The sequence below is a fragment of the Rhinopithecus roxellana genome, chromosome 2 (genome assembly GCF_007565055.1).
Source record: "Rhinopithecus roxellana isolate Shanxi Qingling chromosome 2, ASM756505v1, whole genome shotgun sequence".
Taxonomy (NCBI): Eukaryota; Metazoa; Chordata; class Mammalia; order Primates; family Cercopithecidae; genus Rhinopithecus; species Rhinopithecus roxellana.
In genome coordinates this window covers 163,826,642-163,842,407 of record NC_044550.1, presented here as the reverse complement: position 1 = coordinate 163,842,407, position 15,766 = coordinate 163,826,642, and the positions used below count along the sequence as shown (strand labels likewise).

Genomic DNA, 15,766 nt, shown 5'->3' with positions numbered 1-15,766 from the left:
GGTCATTGAGATGCAGGAGTATGTTGAAACCTAATCCAAGGAAGATCCAAATGATACAGGAGCTGAAAGACAAAATAGCCAGTACAGAAAAGAATGCAGCCGACCTGACAGAGCTGAAAACACACTACAATAATTTCATAATGCAATTGCAACTATTAATAGCAGAATAGATCAAGCTTGGGAAAGAATCCCAGAGCTTGGAGACTGGCTTTCTGAAGTAAGTCAGACAAGAATAAAGGAAAAAGAATGAAAAGGAATGAACAAAATCTCTGAGAAATATGAGATTAAGTAAAGAGAACAAATCCATTACTCATTGGTGTCCCTGAAACAGATGGGGAGACTGGCAGCAACCTGGAACACATATTTCAAGATATCATCCATGAGAATCTCCCCAACCTAGCTAGAGAGGCCAACATTCAAATTCAGGAAATGCAGAGAACCCCAGTAAGATACTTCACAAGAAGACCATCCCCAAGACACATAATCATCAGATCCTCCAAGGTTGAAATAAAAGGAAAAATGTTAAAGGCAGCTAGAGAGAAAGGTCAGGTCACATACAAAGGGAAGCCCATAAGACTAACAGGCCTCTTACCAGAAACCCTAAAGGCCAGAAGAGATTGGGGGTTAATATTCAATGTTCTTAAAGAAAAGAAATTCCAATCCAGAATTTCATATCTGGCCAAACTAAGCAAAAAAGAAATAAGATCCTTTTCAGACAAGCAAATGCTCAGGGAATTCTTAGCAGACCTGGTTTACAAGAGCTCTTAAAGGAGGCAGTGAATATGGAAAGGAAAGACCACTACCAACCACTACAAAAACACACTTAAGTACACAGACCAGTGATACTATAAAGCAACCACACAAAAAAGTGCATAATAACCAGCTAACCTCATGATGACATCCACACGTGAAAGAATACAAACAGACTCTTATCTTTCACCATAAGCAAAAATCAACTCAAAATGGAGTAAAGGCTTAAATTTAAGACCAGAAACTGTGAAACTCCTGGAAGAAAACAGGAGAAATGCTTACAGGCATTGGTCTGGGCAAAGATTTTTATGGCTGAGACCTCAAAAGCACAGACAACAAATCCAAAAAGTAGACAAATAGAATTACATCAAACAAAAACCTTCTACACAGCAAAAGAAACAATCAACAGAGTGAAGAAATAACCTGCAGAATGGGAGAAAATATTTACAAACTATCACAAAATATTAATATCAAGAATACACAAAGAACTCAAAAAACCCTGCAAGACAACCTAGGCAAAACCATTCTGGACATAGGAATAGGCAGATATTTCAGGATGAGGATGCCAAAAGCAACTGCAACAAAAGCAAAAATTTACAAATGGGATCTAATTAAACTAAAGAACTTCACCATAGCAAAAGAAACTATCAACAGAGTAAACAGACAACCTACAAAATGGGAGAAAAGTTTGCAAACCATGCATCTGACAAAGATCTAATATCAAACATCTGTAAGGTATTTAAATAAATTTACAAGAAAAAAAACTAACTCAATTAAAAAGTGGGTAAAGGACCTGAACAGACACTTCTCAAAAGGAGACATACATGCACCCAACTAACATGAAAAAAAGCTCAACATCACTGATCATTAGAGAAATGCAAATCAATACCACGATGAGATAACATCACACACTAGTCAGAATGGAAAAACCCAAAAAATAATAGGTGCTGGCAAGATTGCAGACAAAAGGGAATGCTTACATACTGTTGGTGGAAGTATAAATTAGTTCAACCATTGTTGAAAATAGTGTGGTGATTCCTCGAATACTTCAAACAGAACTACCATTCAACACAGCAACCCCATTACTGGGTATATGCCCAAAGGAATATAAATCATTCTATCTTAAAGACACTTGCAAGTATATGTTCCTTGCAGCATTATTTAAAATAGCAAAGACATGGAGTCAACCTAAATGCCTGTCATTGATAGACTGTATAAAGAAAATACAGTAGATATCCACCACAGAATACTATACAGCCATAAAAAAGAAGGAGATCATGTCCTTTGTGGGAACATGGATGGAGCTGGAGACCATTATCCTTAGCAAACTAAAGCAAGTACAGAAAACCAAATATGACATGTTCTCACTGATAAGTAGGAGAAAAATGATGAGAACACATGGACACATAGAGGGGAACAATAGACACTGTGGCCTACAAGAGGATGGAGGGTGGGAGGGGACAGAGGATCAGGAAAAAGAACTAATAGGTACTATTTGTAATACCTGGATGATGAAAAAATCTGTACTACAAACTCTCATGACACAAGTGTAACTATGTAACAAACCCGCATATGTATCCATGAACTTAAAAGTTAAAAGAAAATACAGGAAGTTATCATGATTAGCAAGACAATGAAAATCTAAGCATCATAATTGTCTCTATTATTCTGGTCATCTCACATGTAATCAAATAGTCATAAAATTACATTAAATTTAATTATAAATTGTGAGCCTATTTTACTTTTTACTTATTAGGGAAAAATATTAACAAAACTTGTATCATTGGGGAAATGTTATTTCTGTTGCCATTTAATGGCTCAAGTGATACATAGAAAATAGTACAAAAACAAAAAAAGATACCTCATTGTTAACACGTTTTGTTGGAAGATACAAGGAAAGCAATGCTGAAGTATGAGAAGTAATTATACAGTGTGGAGGTTTGCTACACATTTAGGTAAAAGTACAGATGGCTTGAACATGTCATCTTTTGGTATTTGCTAGATTCTTCTTCAACAATGAAATCTGAAGAAAATAGTTGTCTGTGAAGAATCAAAGAAAAAAATGTATGTTTTCAACATGATTGCTTCTTCAATTTAAAAAAAAAGCATTTGCATGGAGTGGACACTTTTGACTGGAATGAAAATACAATTCTGAAAAGATAGCACCACCACTTCTGAATGCCAGAAAGCATATGTGCTTCTAAAGACACTGTTTACTCAATGCAAAACTTGTTGTGGGATCTGCTCGTTTTTCCTCCCTGACTTTCCCCATGTCAAATTATAAACTTGATAACCCAAGAACTCCCAGTGTCAATTTTCACCCATCACTATCATTCAGTATTTTGTAAGATCTTTTAATAAATGTGGTGTTATTCTAACATCTCTGCTTTCAGACAGCAAGATTTACTTGGAGAGTTGGATACACCATAAAAGAAATGCTAATTAAGAGCAACATTTTATTGGTTAAAAATGTAGTCTTCCAAATAGAATAGAAAGCCCAGAAATACACCTCTATTACACGGCCAAATGATCTTCTATAAGGAGGCCAAGATAACTCAGTGGGGAAAAGGACAATCTCTTCAACAAATTATGTTGAGAAAACTGGATTTTCACATGTAAAAGAATGAAGTTGGACCTTTATCTTACACCACACATAAAAATTAACTCAAAATGAATTAAAGACCTTAACATAAAAAACAAAAACTGTAAAACTCCTGGAAGAAAACACAGGGAAAAAGCTTCAGGTCATTGAACTTGGTGGTGATTTCTTGGACATGACACCAAATGCAGAGAAACAAAAGAAAAAACAGACTAACAGGGCCACATCAAACTTAAAAACTTCCTGTATCAAAGCACATAATCAACAGAGTGAAGAGACAACCTACAAAATGGGAGAAGACATTTGCAAACCATGTATTTGACAAAAGGTTAATATGTAGAATATATAGAGAACACCTACAACTCAACAACAAAAAACACAATTTACAAACAAGCAAAAGGCTTGAATAGATATTTCTTCAAAGCTAATACATCATCAGAGAAATGCAAATCAAAACCAAAAAGAAATATCACTGCACCATTAAAGTGGCTAAATTTTAAAAAAACAAGGATGAAAAAGATGTGGAGAAATTGGAACACTAGTGTTTGTTGGTAGGACTGCAAAGTGGTGCAACTGCTACAGAAAACTGTATGGGGTTTCTGAGAAAGTTAGACATAGAACTATTGTATGATCCAGTAATCCAACTTCTGGGTATATATCCCAAAGAATTGAATGCAGGGTCTTGAAGAGATATTTGCACACCCAAGTTTACAACAGCACTAGTCATAATAGCTAAGAGGTGGAAGTAATCCAAATGTTCATTGATGAATGACTAGATAAACAAAATGCAGTGTATATATACAATGGAATATTATTCAGCCTTAAAAAGAAAGGAAATCTTGTCACATGCTACAACATGGATGAACCTTGAGCGCAATACATTAAGTGAAATAAGCAAGTCACCAAATGCAAATATCATATGATTCCACTCTTATGAGGTAACTAAAGTAGTCAGATTCAGAGACAGAAAGTAGAATGGTGGTTACCAGGGGATGTAGGGAGAGGAAAAAGGGAAGTTATTGTTTAATGGCTATAGAACTCCAGATTTGCAGATGAAAAAGTTTTGAAGATTTGTTTCACAACAATATGACCACATTAACACTACTGAATTGTACACTTAAAATGGTTAAGATGGTAAATTTTGTGGGTTTTTTAAACCACACTTTAAAAAATATAGCTTTCCAAAGCTACAGTTATTGACAATCCACTACTCTGAAATACTTTAATGGAAAATTTCAAATTTATAAAAAAGTAAATAGTATAATGACTCTTGAAGTACCCATCACTTAGCCTCAACAACTGTCAAGTCATGACCAATCCATTTCATCCATACCACCACTCTCAGATTATTTGAAGGGAAACTGAACACATATATCACTACATGCATAGCTATTTTAGTACCACATTCTGTTTTTATTTCATTGAGGTTTACAGCTTTGATTCAGAAGCAACAAATTAAAATTCTGAACCTACCTTCACATAAACAGATCCAAAGACAAAAACCACATGATTATCTCAACAGATGCAGAAAAGGCCTTTGACAAAATTCAACAGCCCTTCATGCTTAAAAAAAAAAAAAAAAAAAAAAAAAAAAAAAAAAAAAAGCTGTAAACCTCAATTGCGGGGCTTACTGCTGATGTTAGACTGTTACGTAATTTTATGCGTCAGGAGTGTTTGGATTCCAGATTTGTATTTGATAGACCACTGCCTGTGTCTCGTCTTGTATCTCTAATTGGAAACAAGACCCAGATACAAACACAACGATATGGCCGGAGACCATATGGTGTTGGGTTGCTTATTGCCGGTTATGATGATATGGGCCCTCACATTTTCCAAACCTGTCCATCTGCTCACTATTTTGACTGCAGAGCCATGTCCATTGGAGCCCGTTCCCAATCAGCTCATACTTACTTGGAGAGACATATGTCTGAATTTATGGACTGCAATTTAAATGAACTAGTTAAACACGGTCTGTGTGCCTTAAGAGCGACACTTCCTGCAGAGCAGGACCTAACTACAAAGAATGTTTCCATTGGAATTATTGGTAAAGACTTGGAGTTTACAATCTATGATGATGATGATAATGTGTCTCTATTCCTCGAAGGTCTTGAAGAAAGGCCACAGAGAAAGGTACAGCCTGCTCAACCTGCTGATGAACCTGCAGAAAAGAATGATGAACCAATGGAACATTAAGTGATAAGCCAGTCTATATATGTATTATCAAATATGTAAGAATACAGGCACCACATACTGATGACAATAATCTATACTTTGAACAAAAGTTGCAGAGTGGTGGAATGCTATGTTTTAGGAATCAGTCCAGATGTGAGTTTTTTCCAAGCAACCTCACTGAAACCTATATAATGGAATACATTTTTCTTTGAGAGGGTCTGTATAATCATTTTCTAGAAAGTATGGGTATCTATACTAATGTTTTTATATGGAGAAAATAGGTGTCTTTGAGGTTTTAAAGACAACTGCGAAATAAAATTGTTTCACTGCCTGGTTAAAAAAAAAAAAAACTCTCACTAAACTAGGTATTGATGGAACGTATCTCGAAATAATAAGAGCTATTTATGACAAACCCACAGCCAATATCATACTGAATGGGCAAAAACTGGAAGCATTCCCTTTGAAAACTAGCACAAGACAAGGATGCCCTCTCTCACCACTTCTATTCAAAATAGTGTTGGAAGTTCTGGCCAGAGCAATCAGACAAGAGAAAGAAATAAAGGGTATTCAATTAGGAAAAGAGGAAGTCAAATTGCCCCTGTTTGCAGATGACATGATTGTATATCTACAAAACCCCATCATCTCAGCCCAAAATCTGCTTAAGCTGATAAGCAACTTCAGCAAAGTCTCAGTATACAAAAATCAGTGTGCAAAAATCACAAGCATTCCTATACACCAGTAACAGACAAATAGAGTGCCAAATCATGAGTGAACTCCCATTCACAATTGATACAAAGAATAAAATGCCTAGGAATCCAACTTACAAGGGATGTGAAGGACCTCTTCAAAGAGAACTACAAACCACTGCTCAACAAAATAAAAGAGGACACAAACAAATGGAAGAACATTCCATGCTCATGGATAGGAAGAATCAATATCGTGAAAAATGGCCATACTGCCCAAGGTAATTTACAGATTCAATGCCCTCACCATCAAGCTACCAAGGACTTTCTTCACAGAATTGGAAAACACTACTTTAAAGTTCATATGAAATCAAAACCATCTGATCTTTGACATATCTGACGAAAACAAGAAATGGGGAAAGGATCCCCTATTTAATAAAATGGTGCTCGGAAAACTGGCTAGCCATATGTAGAAAGCTGAAATTGGATACCTCCCTTACACTTTATACAAAAATTAATTCAAGATGGATTAAAGACTTAAATATTAGACCTAAAACCATAAAACCCTAGAAGAAAACCTATGCAACACCATTCAGGACATAGGCATGGGCAAGGACTTCGTGACTAAAACACCAAAAGCAGTAGCAACAAAAGCCAAAATGGACAAATGGGATCTAATTAAAGAGCTTCTGCACAGCAAAAGAAACTATCATCAGAGTGAACAGGCAACCTACAGAATGGGAGAAAATTTTTGCAACCTACCCATTTGACAAAGGGCTAATATCCAGAATCTGCAAAGAACTTAAACAAATTTACGAGAAAAAAACAACCCCATCAAAAAGTGGGGAAAGGATATGAACAGACACCTCTCAAAAGAAGACATTTATGCAGCCAACAGACACATGAAAAAATGCTCATCATCACTGGTCATCAGAGAAATGCAAATCAAAACCACAATGAGATACCATCTCACGTCAGTTAGAATGGTGATCATTAAAAAGTCAGGAAACAACAGATGCTGGAAACGATGTGGAGAAATAGGAACACTTTTACGCTGTTGGTGGGAATGTAAATTAGTTCAATCATTGTGGAAGACAGTGTGGCAATTCCTCAAGGATCTAGAACTAGAATTACCATTTGACCCAGCCATCCCATTACTGGGTATATACCCGAAGGATTATAATCATGCCGCTATAAAGACATAGGCACACATATGTTTATTGTGGCACTATTCACAATAGCAAAGACTTGGAACCAACCCAAATGTTCATCAATGATAGATCAGATTAAGAAAATGTGGCACATATACAACATGGAACACTATGCAGCCATATAAAAGGATGAGTTCTTGTCCTTTGCAGGGACACGGACACCATCATTCTCAGCAAAGTATCACAAGGACAGAAAACGAAACAGCGCACGTTCTCACTCATAGGTGGGAACTGAACAATGAGAACACTTGGACACAGGGTGGGGAACATCACACACCGGGGCCTGTCAGGGGGTGGGAGCCTGGGGGAGGGAGAGCATTAGGAGAAATTCCTAACGTAAACGATGAGATGGGTTCAGCAAACCAACCTGGCACATGTATACCTATGTAACAAACCTACACGTTGTGCACATGTACCCTAGAACTTAAAGTATAATTTTTTAAAAAATTCTGAATCTAAAGCTGTCACTTTTATCCTTCATTTGTCCCTGCTGATTCTAGTGGAACACTAACTCTCTAAATGTATGCGATGGTTCAGAATTTATTCACTTGGAGAACTTCCAGGATAAAATGGCCTGTATATTAGGATATAGAGACAGATTTTGATGAGTAACAGAAAGTTTATTATATTAAATAGTAAACAATTCTGATTAAAATTACATCATATCAAATATCTTTATAAAGAAAATGTCCTAACAGTAAAATATTTTCATATCCCAAGAGATGATCTCTGTTATCCAGAGATGACAGATTATATACAAGAACTTGTCCTACACAAGAAATAACTTTTCTCGACTTTGCATTAAGGTAAATACAGAAGAAATTTGGGCTGAATACAGTTATAGTTCTTCAGTTATTTACAGATTCATCTGGAAAGAAAGTAGTGTATAGTGATAAAGAACGCACTCTCCAACAGTGTGCAAGGGTTCCCTTTCCTCCACATCCTGGCCAGCATTTGCAATCTCTTGTTAATAATAAGGTATTGTATTCTTGAAAGTTGCTAAGAGAATAGATTTTAAGTGTTCTCACCACAAAAAAATGGTAAGTATGTGAGGTAATACATATGTTAATTAGCTTGATTTAGCCATTATACAATGTATACATAGTTAAAAACATAATGTTGTAAACAATAAATATAGTAAGTTTCCTCATCTATAAAATGAGAATAATAATAGTACCTATCTCCTAAGGTTGCTACAATGGATAAGATGAATAAATACACAAAAGCAATGACTAGCATATAGCAAGACATTTTGTATGTGACTGGCATATACTCAATAAGTATTAGCTAGTGTCACTGTGGTTTTTCCAGGCATTCATTTACTCACCAACTACTTATGTAGTGCTAAATGCTGGGAAGGCTAAGAAGGACACAAATAAAAAGATGCTATATAATGAAATTCTGAAATCATGAGACTAATAAAGATCTGTATAAGACAATCTATAATAGGAATACAGAGATAGGAAACTTCTACAACTGCTTAGGGATGACAGGAGCCATGTCACAGAGAAAGTGATGCTTCAGTTACATACTGAAGGAGGAGAAAAAAATAGTCAGATAGCCTTAAGGATAGAGAGGATGTACATTCTTTACTTTTATTTATTTATTTATTTTTATTATTATACTTTAAGTTCTAGGGTACATGTGCATCATGTGCAGGTTTGTTACATATGTATACATGTGCCATGTTGGTGTGCTGCACCCATTAACTCATCATTTACATTAGGTATATCTCCTAATGCTGTCCCTCCCCGTTCCCCCTCCCCACGACAGGCCCCAGTGTGTGATGTTCCCCTTCCCAAGTCCAAGTGATCTCATTGTTCAATTCCCACCTACGAGTGAGAACATGCGGTGTTTGCTTTTCTGTTCTTGAGATAGTTTGCTGAGAATGATGGCTTCCAGCTGCATCCGTGTCCCTACAAAGGACATGAACTCATCCTTTTTTATGGCTGCATAGTATTCTATGGTGTATATATGCCACATTTTCTTAATCCAGTCTATCACTGATGGACATTTGGGTTGGTTCCAAGTCTTTGCTATTGTGAATAGTGCCGCAATAAACATACGTGTGCATGTATCTTTATAGCAGCATGATTTATAATCCGTTGGGTATATACCCAGAGCAGGAGAAAGAAATAAAGGGTATTCAATTTGGAAAAGAGGAAGTCAAATTGTCCCTGTTTGTAGATAACATGACTGTATATTTAGAAAACCCCATCATCCCAGCCCAAAATCTCCTTTTCAAAAGGAATATTTACAAAAGCATGTGAAAGAACCTGGCTTCCAAGAGCTAGTGAAATCAGCAGGGCCTAGGCCTAAGGGTTTTGTATGTGTTAAAAAGTTTATGTGTGAATAGGTGATCATCTACACAGTTACTCACATACTCCAGCCTACCCAAGAAAAATATATATATAAGCACAGAAAGGGAATTCTTGCAGGTGACATATATCAGCAAACCTTACATTTTCCCTTGTTGGATTTAAATTACTTTCATTGACTACATGGACTGAAAACTCTTTATTCTAAATTTAGAATCTATTCAAAAGAAAATTTTAAATGATAAAAAATGTTACCCTCCTATAGGTTTTCTGATTAGACATTTTCTTCTGTTTACCCATCTTGTACGCATAATTAACTATATCATAACTTTAAAATCAGAAGATGGCAAGTTTTATATTATATACATGCAGCTGATTATTTTTCCTCCTGAAAGTCACTACAGTTCTGCACATAAATCGACCTAAAGTTTATTCAGATTAACTGTAGAGCTATAAAATCACAGGCTACAAAAAAAAAAGTACATGCACTTCTTTAAAAGAGGTAAAACAATACTTCAAATGTATTAAATAAATATGATCACCTATTACATGTCAAGTACTATGCTAGTAAGCACAAGGGATAAATTAGCGAGCAATATAGACATTATCTTTATCCTAACACTAATGAGGTAGAAAGAATAATAAGTGACGAAGCATGTAAATAAATGAGTCAATTACTACAAGTATCATAATCTGAAAGTGGAGGAGGTGACCAGACGAGAGAATAAGAGAGTCAAAGACAGGAGTAGGAATCAGGATAGCAATGACAATTTTACATAGGATAGCCATGGAAGATCTCTTTGATCTGAGATCTAAAGCAGTGGACCCCACCTTTTTGGCACAAGGGACTAGTTTCATGGAAGACAATTTTTCCACAGATGGGGGTAGTAGGAGGGCATAATTTTGGGATAAAACTGTTTCATCTCAGATCATCAGGTATTAGATTCTCATAAGGAACACATAACCTAGATCCCTCGCATGTGCTGTTCATAATAGGGTTCATGCTCCTATGAGAATCTAATGCTGCTGCTGATCTGACAGGAGGCGGAGCTCAGGCAGTAATGCTCACCGCACACTGCTCACCTCCTGCTGTGTGGCTGGGTTCCTAACAGGCCATTGAACAGTAGCAGTCCATGGCCTAAGGGTTGGGAACCCCTGATCTAAAGGGTAAGAATAAACCAAACAAATTAAGAGGTAGTTGGAGGAAAACACTGTTTTAGTCATTGGGACAGGGATGAAAACCTGGAAGAGGAAAAAGATGGAGTACAATTGAGGAAAACAAAGAAGCATAATAAGCAAGAGTGGTACCTACAGCATAATGAGGATATTACTCAAATACAGTAACGGAAAACCATTGTAAGATTGCAACCAACAGCACAATATGATTTTGGATTTTGAAAAAATTACTCTAGCTACCATGAGGAGAAAGGATGCCTGAGGACAAAAAAACAAGCAGAGAAACCACTTTAAGAGACTTCAGAAACAACCTAACCCTGTTTAAAAATTTACAAAACCCTTTGGGGCCTCATAACAAACTTGGGGAACAGGTAAGCATTATTCTAATTTCACACAGACACAAAAACTGAGGTTCAGAATGACTGAACCAAAGTCTCAAATCTAGTCATCAGTAGCACCAGAATTACAACTATGCTATCTAATTCAAATCCGGCTGGAGGTTCTCAAAGTTTCTTCTTGAACATCAACTTTAGGGATGAATTAACAATCACTTAACAGTCTACATTTTATTTAGATTTTTAATTAAAATAACAAAGACAAACTTCAAATAATCACTACTTTAAAAATACGCACTACGATATGGCTGGTTTTATATTTGTTAATACATTAAAAGTATTAATTAGTAACAAATCACAAAAACCACCCCTTAAGCATCACAGAACATAAGATATACTTTGCCTTATCACTTGATTATATAGTTAATTACAAAGAACTTGCAGCTGTGCATACAAGTTGTGAAACTTTACATGAAATTACATAAAGTTTAAAAATGATCCATGATTAGCCCAAACATAACAAGCAAAATTCCCTTAATAATGTATTCAATTTGATTCACATGTGGTTAAAATTATGTATACACTTTGACTTCTAAAACATACAAGCTAATACAAATAGCCAAGTATACAATTACTTTTCTTTTTAGGTACTATTTGTTTACTGGCATTCAAGATTCCTTACTCAGGATCTCCACTGCATCCACCTATACGATTACTGGTAACAAGGGAGAGAACAGTCTTAAAAGATACAGTATTAAATGTAATAAATATTTTAAAACTAGACATATCAAATGTATCAGAGCTACTGATAGATTTGTATCAGCTCTGTACATTTCACAGATCAGAGCTACTGATCAGACTAAATGTTGTAAAGTTTTAAGTACAATTTTAAAATTCTGAAGCACTTTATAAGAGTATCTATATTACACTGGCCTGAGGCTTTTACAATGTTCCTAGTTTCCCAAGTATTTATTTTTCAACATGCTGTAAGAACATGTTCTATAATGAACAAGACTTTTTCATTCAAACCAGAATGTCATTCCATGTATTTTAAAGAGGGAATATATTATCAATTAATTATATTACTAATGTCTACTTGCTGTCAATGGAAAAAACATTAAAATTATAAACTATTTTTGTTCTTCAGTCCATACATATGGCAGGAACAGAGTATTCTCAGTGAAATGATTGTAAAAAATGTCACTGTCTAACCTAAAAGAAGTAAAAGCAAAATATAAATATAGCACTTGTACAGATTTCACAGTAATTTTTAGGTTATCAAGGAAACATCTTGAGTGTTGATCTGGTTATACTCAATTCAAACAAACTACTTGTCACATTAACTACCTCCAGGAAGTTACTCCAAACACAAAATAAACTGTTTATGCCCCTACTCAGATAGATAACATGACAGATTGTTATTAGTTGAAGACAGATGAAATACATTAATTTGATTGTGAGCATGTGTTTAATTTTACCCTGCCATGTACACTCTCTAATGCTGTCTTTCTATGATGACACAGTAAATCATGCCGTATTAGAAGAACTGCTAATGCAAGAAAATAAAAAATTAGCAGAATTTGACTTTGACTGTGTAGATTCTTAAACCAACCTTCTTACAAATATAACTGCCTGGAAAATCCACATGTTCCACAAACAGATGAAGAAAAAAGGTGTCATCAAAGAAACTACTTTTGTTTCTATTATAAATTTAAAGACCTCAATGCAGTTTAACAATTTTCCTGTATACCAGTTGTTATATTTCTTTATAAGATGCCTCTTTTTTCCCACTTTCTAAACTGGGTTTTAAGTGTTTACCTTATCAATTTGGGTAAGTACTTTGTATATTAAGGACATCTGCCATATTCATTCCAAACATTCACCTTAGGTTGGGATTCTCCTTCTAAATATTTCATGAGGGTTTTCAGACATAGAAATTAAGACTTTATGAAGTCAAATATTCTGAGATAATAAGGTTGCTACTTTTGGCCTACACGTATTTGGTTGTTTTGTAACATGCAGCTAAAAACAAAAACAAACAAATTAACAAAGTACATCATTTAACCACTCACAAAGTGTTGAGTGAAGAGAAATATTTTTAGGCTCTTAAGTACAAATGATCAATGGTGTCTAAAATAATATGTACACCTGCATTTTACAGGAATACTACACAGGGCTAAAAATTAATGAACTAGAGTTTCACACCACAATAGGAATGAATCTCACACAGGTGGTGAGGGCAACATACAAAGGAATAAATAACTGCATTTATATAAAAATTTTAAATGGCAAAACAACATTATCTCATGACACACGTATTATGAAAATAGAAAAGCAAGAAAAAGATAAGTAATAGAGAAAAACATATATATAAAAGTTTCCATTAAAATTAAAATTTAAATTTACTAATATATATTCCTACCACTAATTATCATAAAAGTCCTACTAAAATTATAACAATATGACATTCTTCTCATCAAATCTAGTTTCTTATATGATCATAAAGAAAGGTCACTGTTGTAATATTTATGCATGGTTTTATTATTTTTTACAAGGACCATGATTAATCCTTTAAATCCTCAAATCATATTCTTGTCACCTATCTAAACATGTCATGAAACTTGTGGATTTTCTCTTCAATTATTATCACCTAACTCTGCCAGATCTTCATTTGTTAATTTCTTTTATTCTAGCAATTCTCCAGCACTTCTATAGATTTTGCACACTGCTGCAAGATTTTCCTACTGAAATTGTATTGTGTTTATACTACACAATCACATATATATCCACAAACCAACCTATAAGGATTCTAAGGGGATAATAATGAATCTTCCTAACTCCAAATAGTCACCAAAACACCACCATCAGCAGCAGCCAGTATCAAGCAGACAGAGGAGGGAGTAAGAATTCACATTATTTCCTCAATGTCATTAATTAGGTTACCTAAATCTCTTTTAGTAATGGCTAATGCATAACTATTTCTCCTCTTGCCTCAGGTTAGAGGAAATAATAGGTCTAAAAGCACTATTTAGCTAGTAAATCTTTTTATATGTGTGGCTATCTACAACTTTTGTTGCTTGTATAACATTTTTGCATATATCATCAAAAGCCTAAAGGCACTGGAAAAATTAATAAACTGTCTTTTTATTTTATTCCTGTTTTGGGTATTTACCACAGGAATTCCTAATAGACAATTTCATACTGGCACAGTGCTATAGAGGTTCATTTGCAAACTTCTACATACTAGGTAGATACAATGAGGCCCAAATTCACTTATACCATTTATACATAGAATTGCATAAAAAAAAGAAGTGTATCTGTCTTACCCAGACACTAGCATACTCTAGCACCTCACAAAATACACCAGCCATAGTAAGACTGCCGGCCAGGCATGGTGGCTCATGCCTGTAATCCCAGCACTTTGGGAGGCTGAGGTGGGCAGATCATGAGGTCAGGAAATCGAGACCATCCTGGCTAACATGGCGAAACCCCATCTCTACTTAAAATAGAAAAAATTAGCCGGGTGTGGTGGCGGGGGCCTGTAGTCCCAGCTACTCGGGAGGCAGGAGAATGGCATGAACCTGGGAGCTGGAGTTTGCAGTGAGCCGAGATCGTGCCACTGCACTCCAGCCTGGGTGACAGAGCAAGACTCCATTTCAAAACAAAACAAAACAAAACAAAAGACTGCCTCAATAAGGCAACTATATTATGGTTATTTAATTCTTCTTTATATTTTCCCATTACCAACAATGACCATATATTATTATTAGCCCTATTGGAAGATGGGGAGTGATAGAACATTATTTAAAGTAACAACGAAGTAAAGAGTAAACAGAAAACTGCCCAATCACAACAGAATTCATAGTAAGAATTACGCTTATACAGCATCACACTATTCTGTAGGCACTTTACACATACTAAATCATTTAATCCTCACTACAAACATCATTTGACAAATGAGAAACTGAGGTGCAGACAAAGGGATAAAAGACTTTACATATGGGCACACAGCTAGTAAGTGGTGGAGCCACAACTCACCCCCAAGGCAGTTTAGCTCCAGAGTCTGTATTCTTAGCTATCACACTGCTTTCTCTTCATGTATGTAGTCATCTGTGTCTGGCATTTTTCATGCATATTGTTTCATCCATGTCATCCCAATGAAGTACATATAGTTCATTCATTTTTACTGCCACATAACATACCTTTTTATAAATCTACCACAATCTATAAATCTTTTCTCCAATTGATGAACACAAGTTGTTCCCAACTGTTAGATACTAACAACAAAGCCATGAATATTCTTACTCAGTACATGTCACCTGATAATACGCCTAGCTGTCTAAGATACACAGCTGAGAAGAACTGCTGAATCATACTCTATGAAAGTTCAACTTTGCAGAACGTCAAATTGTTTTCAAAGTAGCTGTACCAATTTATAATCCATCTAGTAGTGAATATGAGTTCCTGTAGATTTGTGCCAATCTAGAAAGCCTAAGAATCTCATGTTCTTATTTTGCATTCC

The 15,766-nt window shown here is 35.4% G+C and overlaps 1 protein-coding gene and 1 pseudogene across 3 annotated transcripts in view; one reads left to right on the top strand and one right to left on the bottom strand.

Moving 5' to 3' along the window:
- RAB28 (RAB28, member RAS oncogene family) overlaps positions 1–15,766 on the bottom strand; it is a 128,682-nt gene that overhangs the window by 17,228 nt on the left and 95,688 nt on the right. The gene's annotated exons all lie outside the window — the stretch shown is intronic.
- LOC104656329 lies at positions 4,967–5,542 on the top strand (annotated as a pseudogene).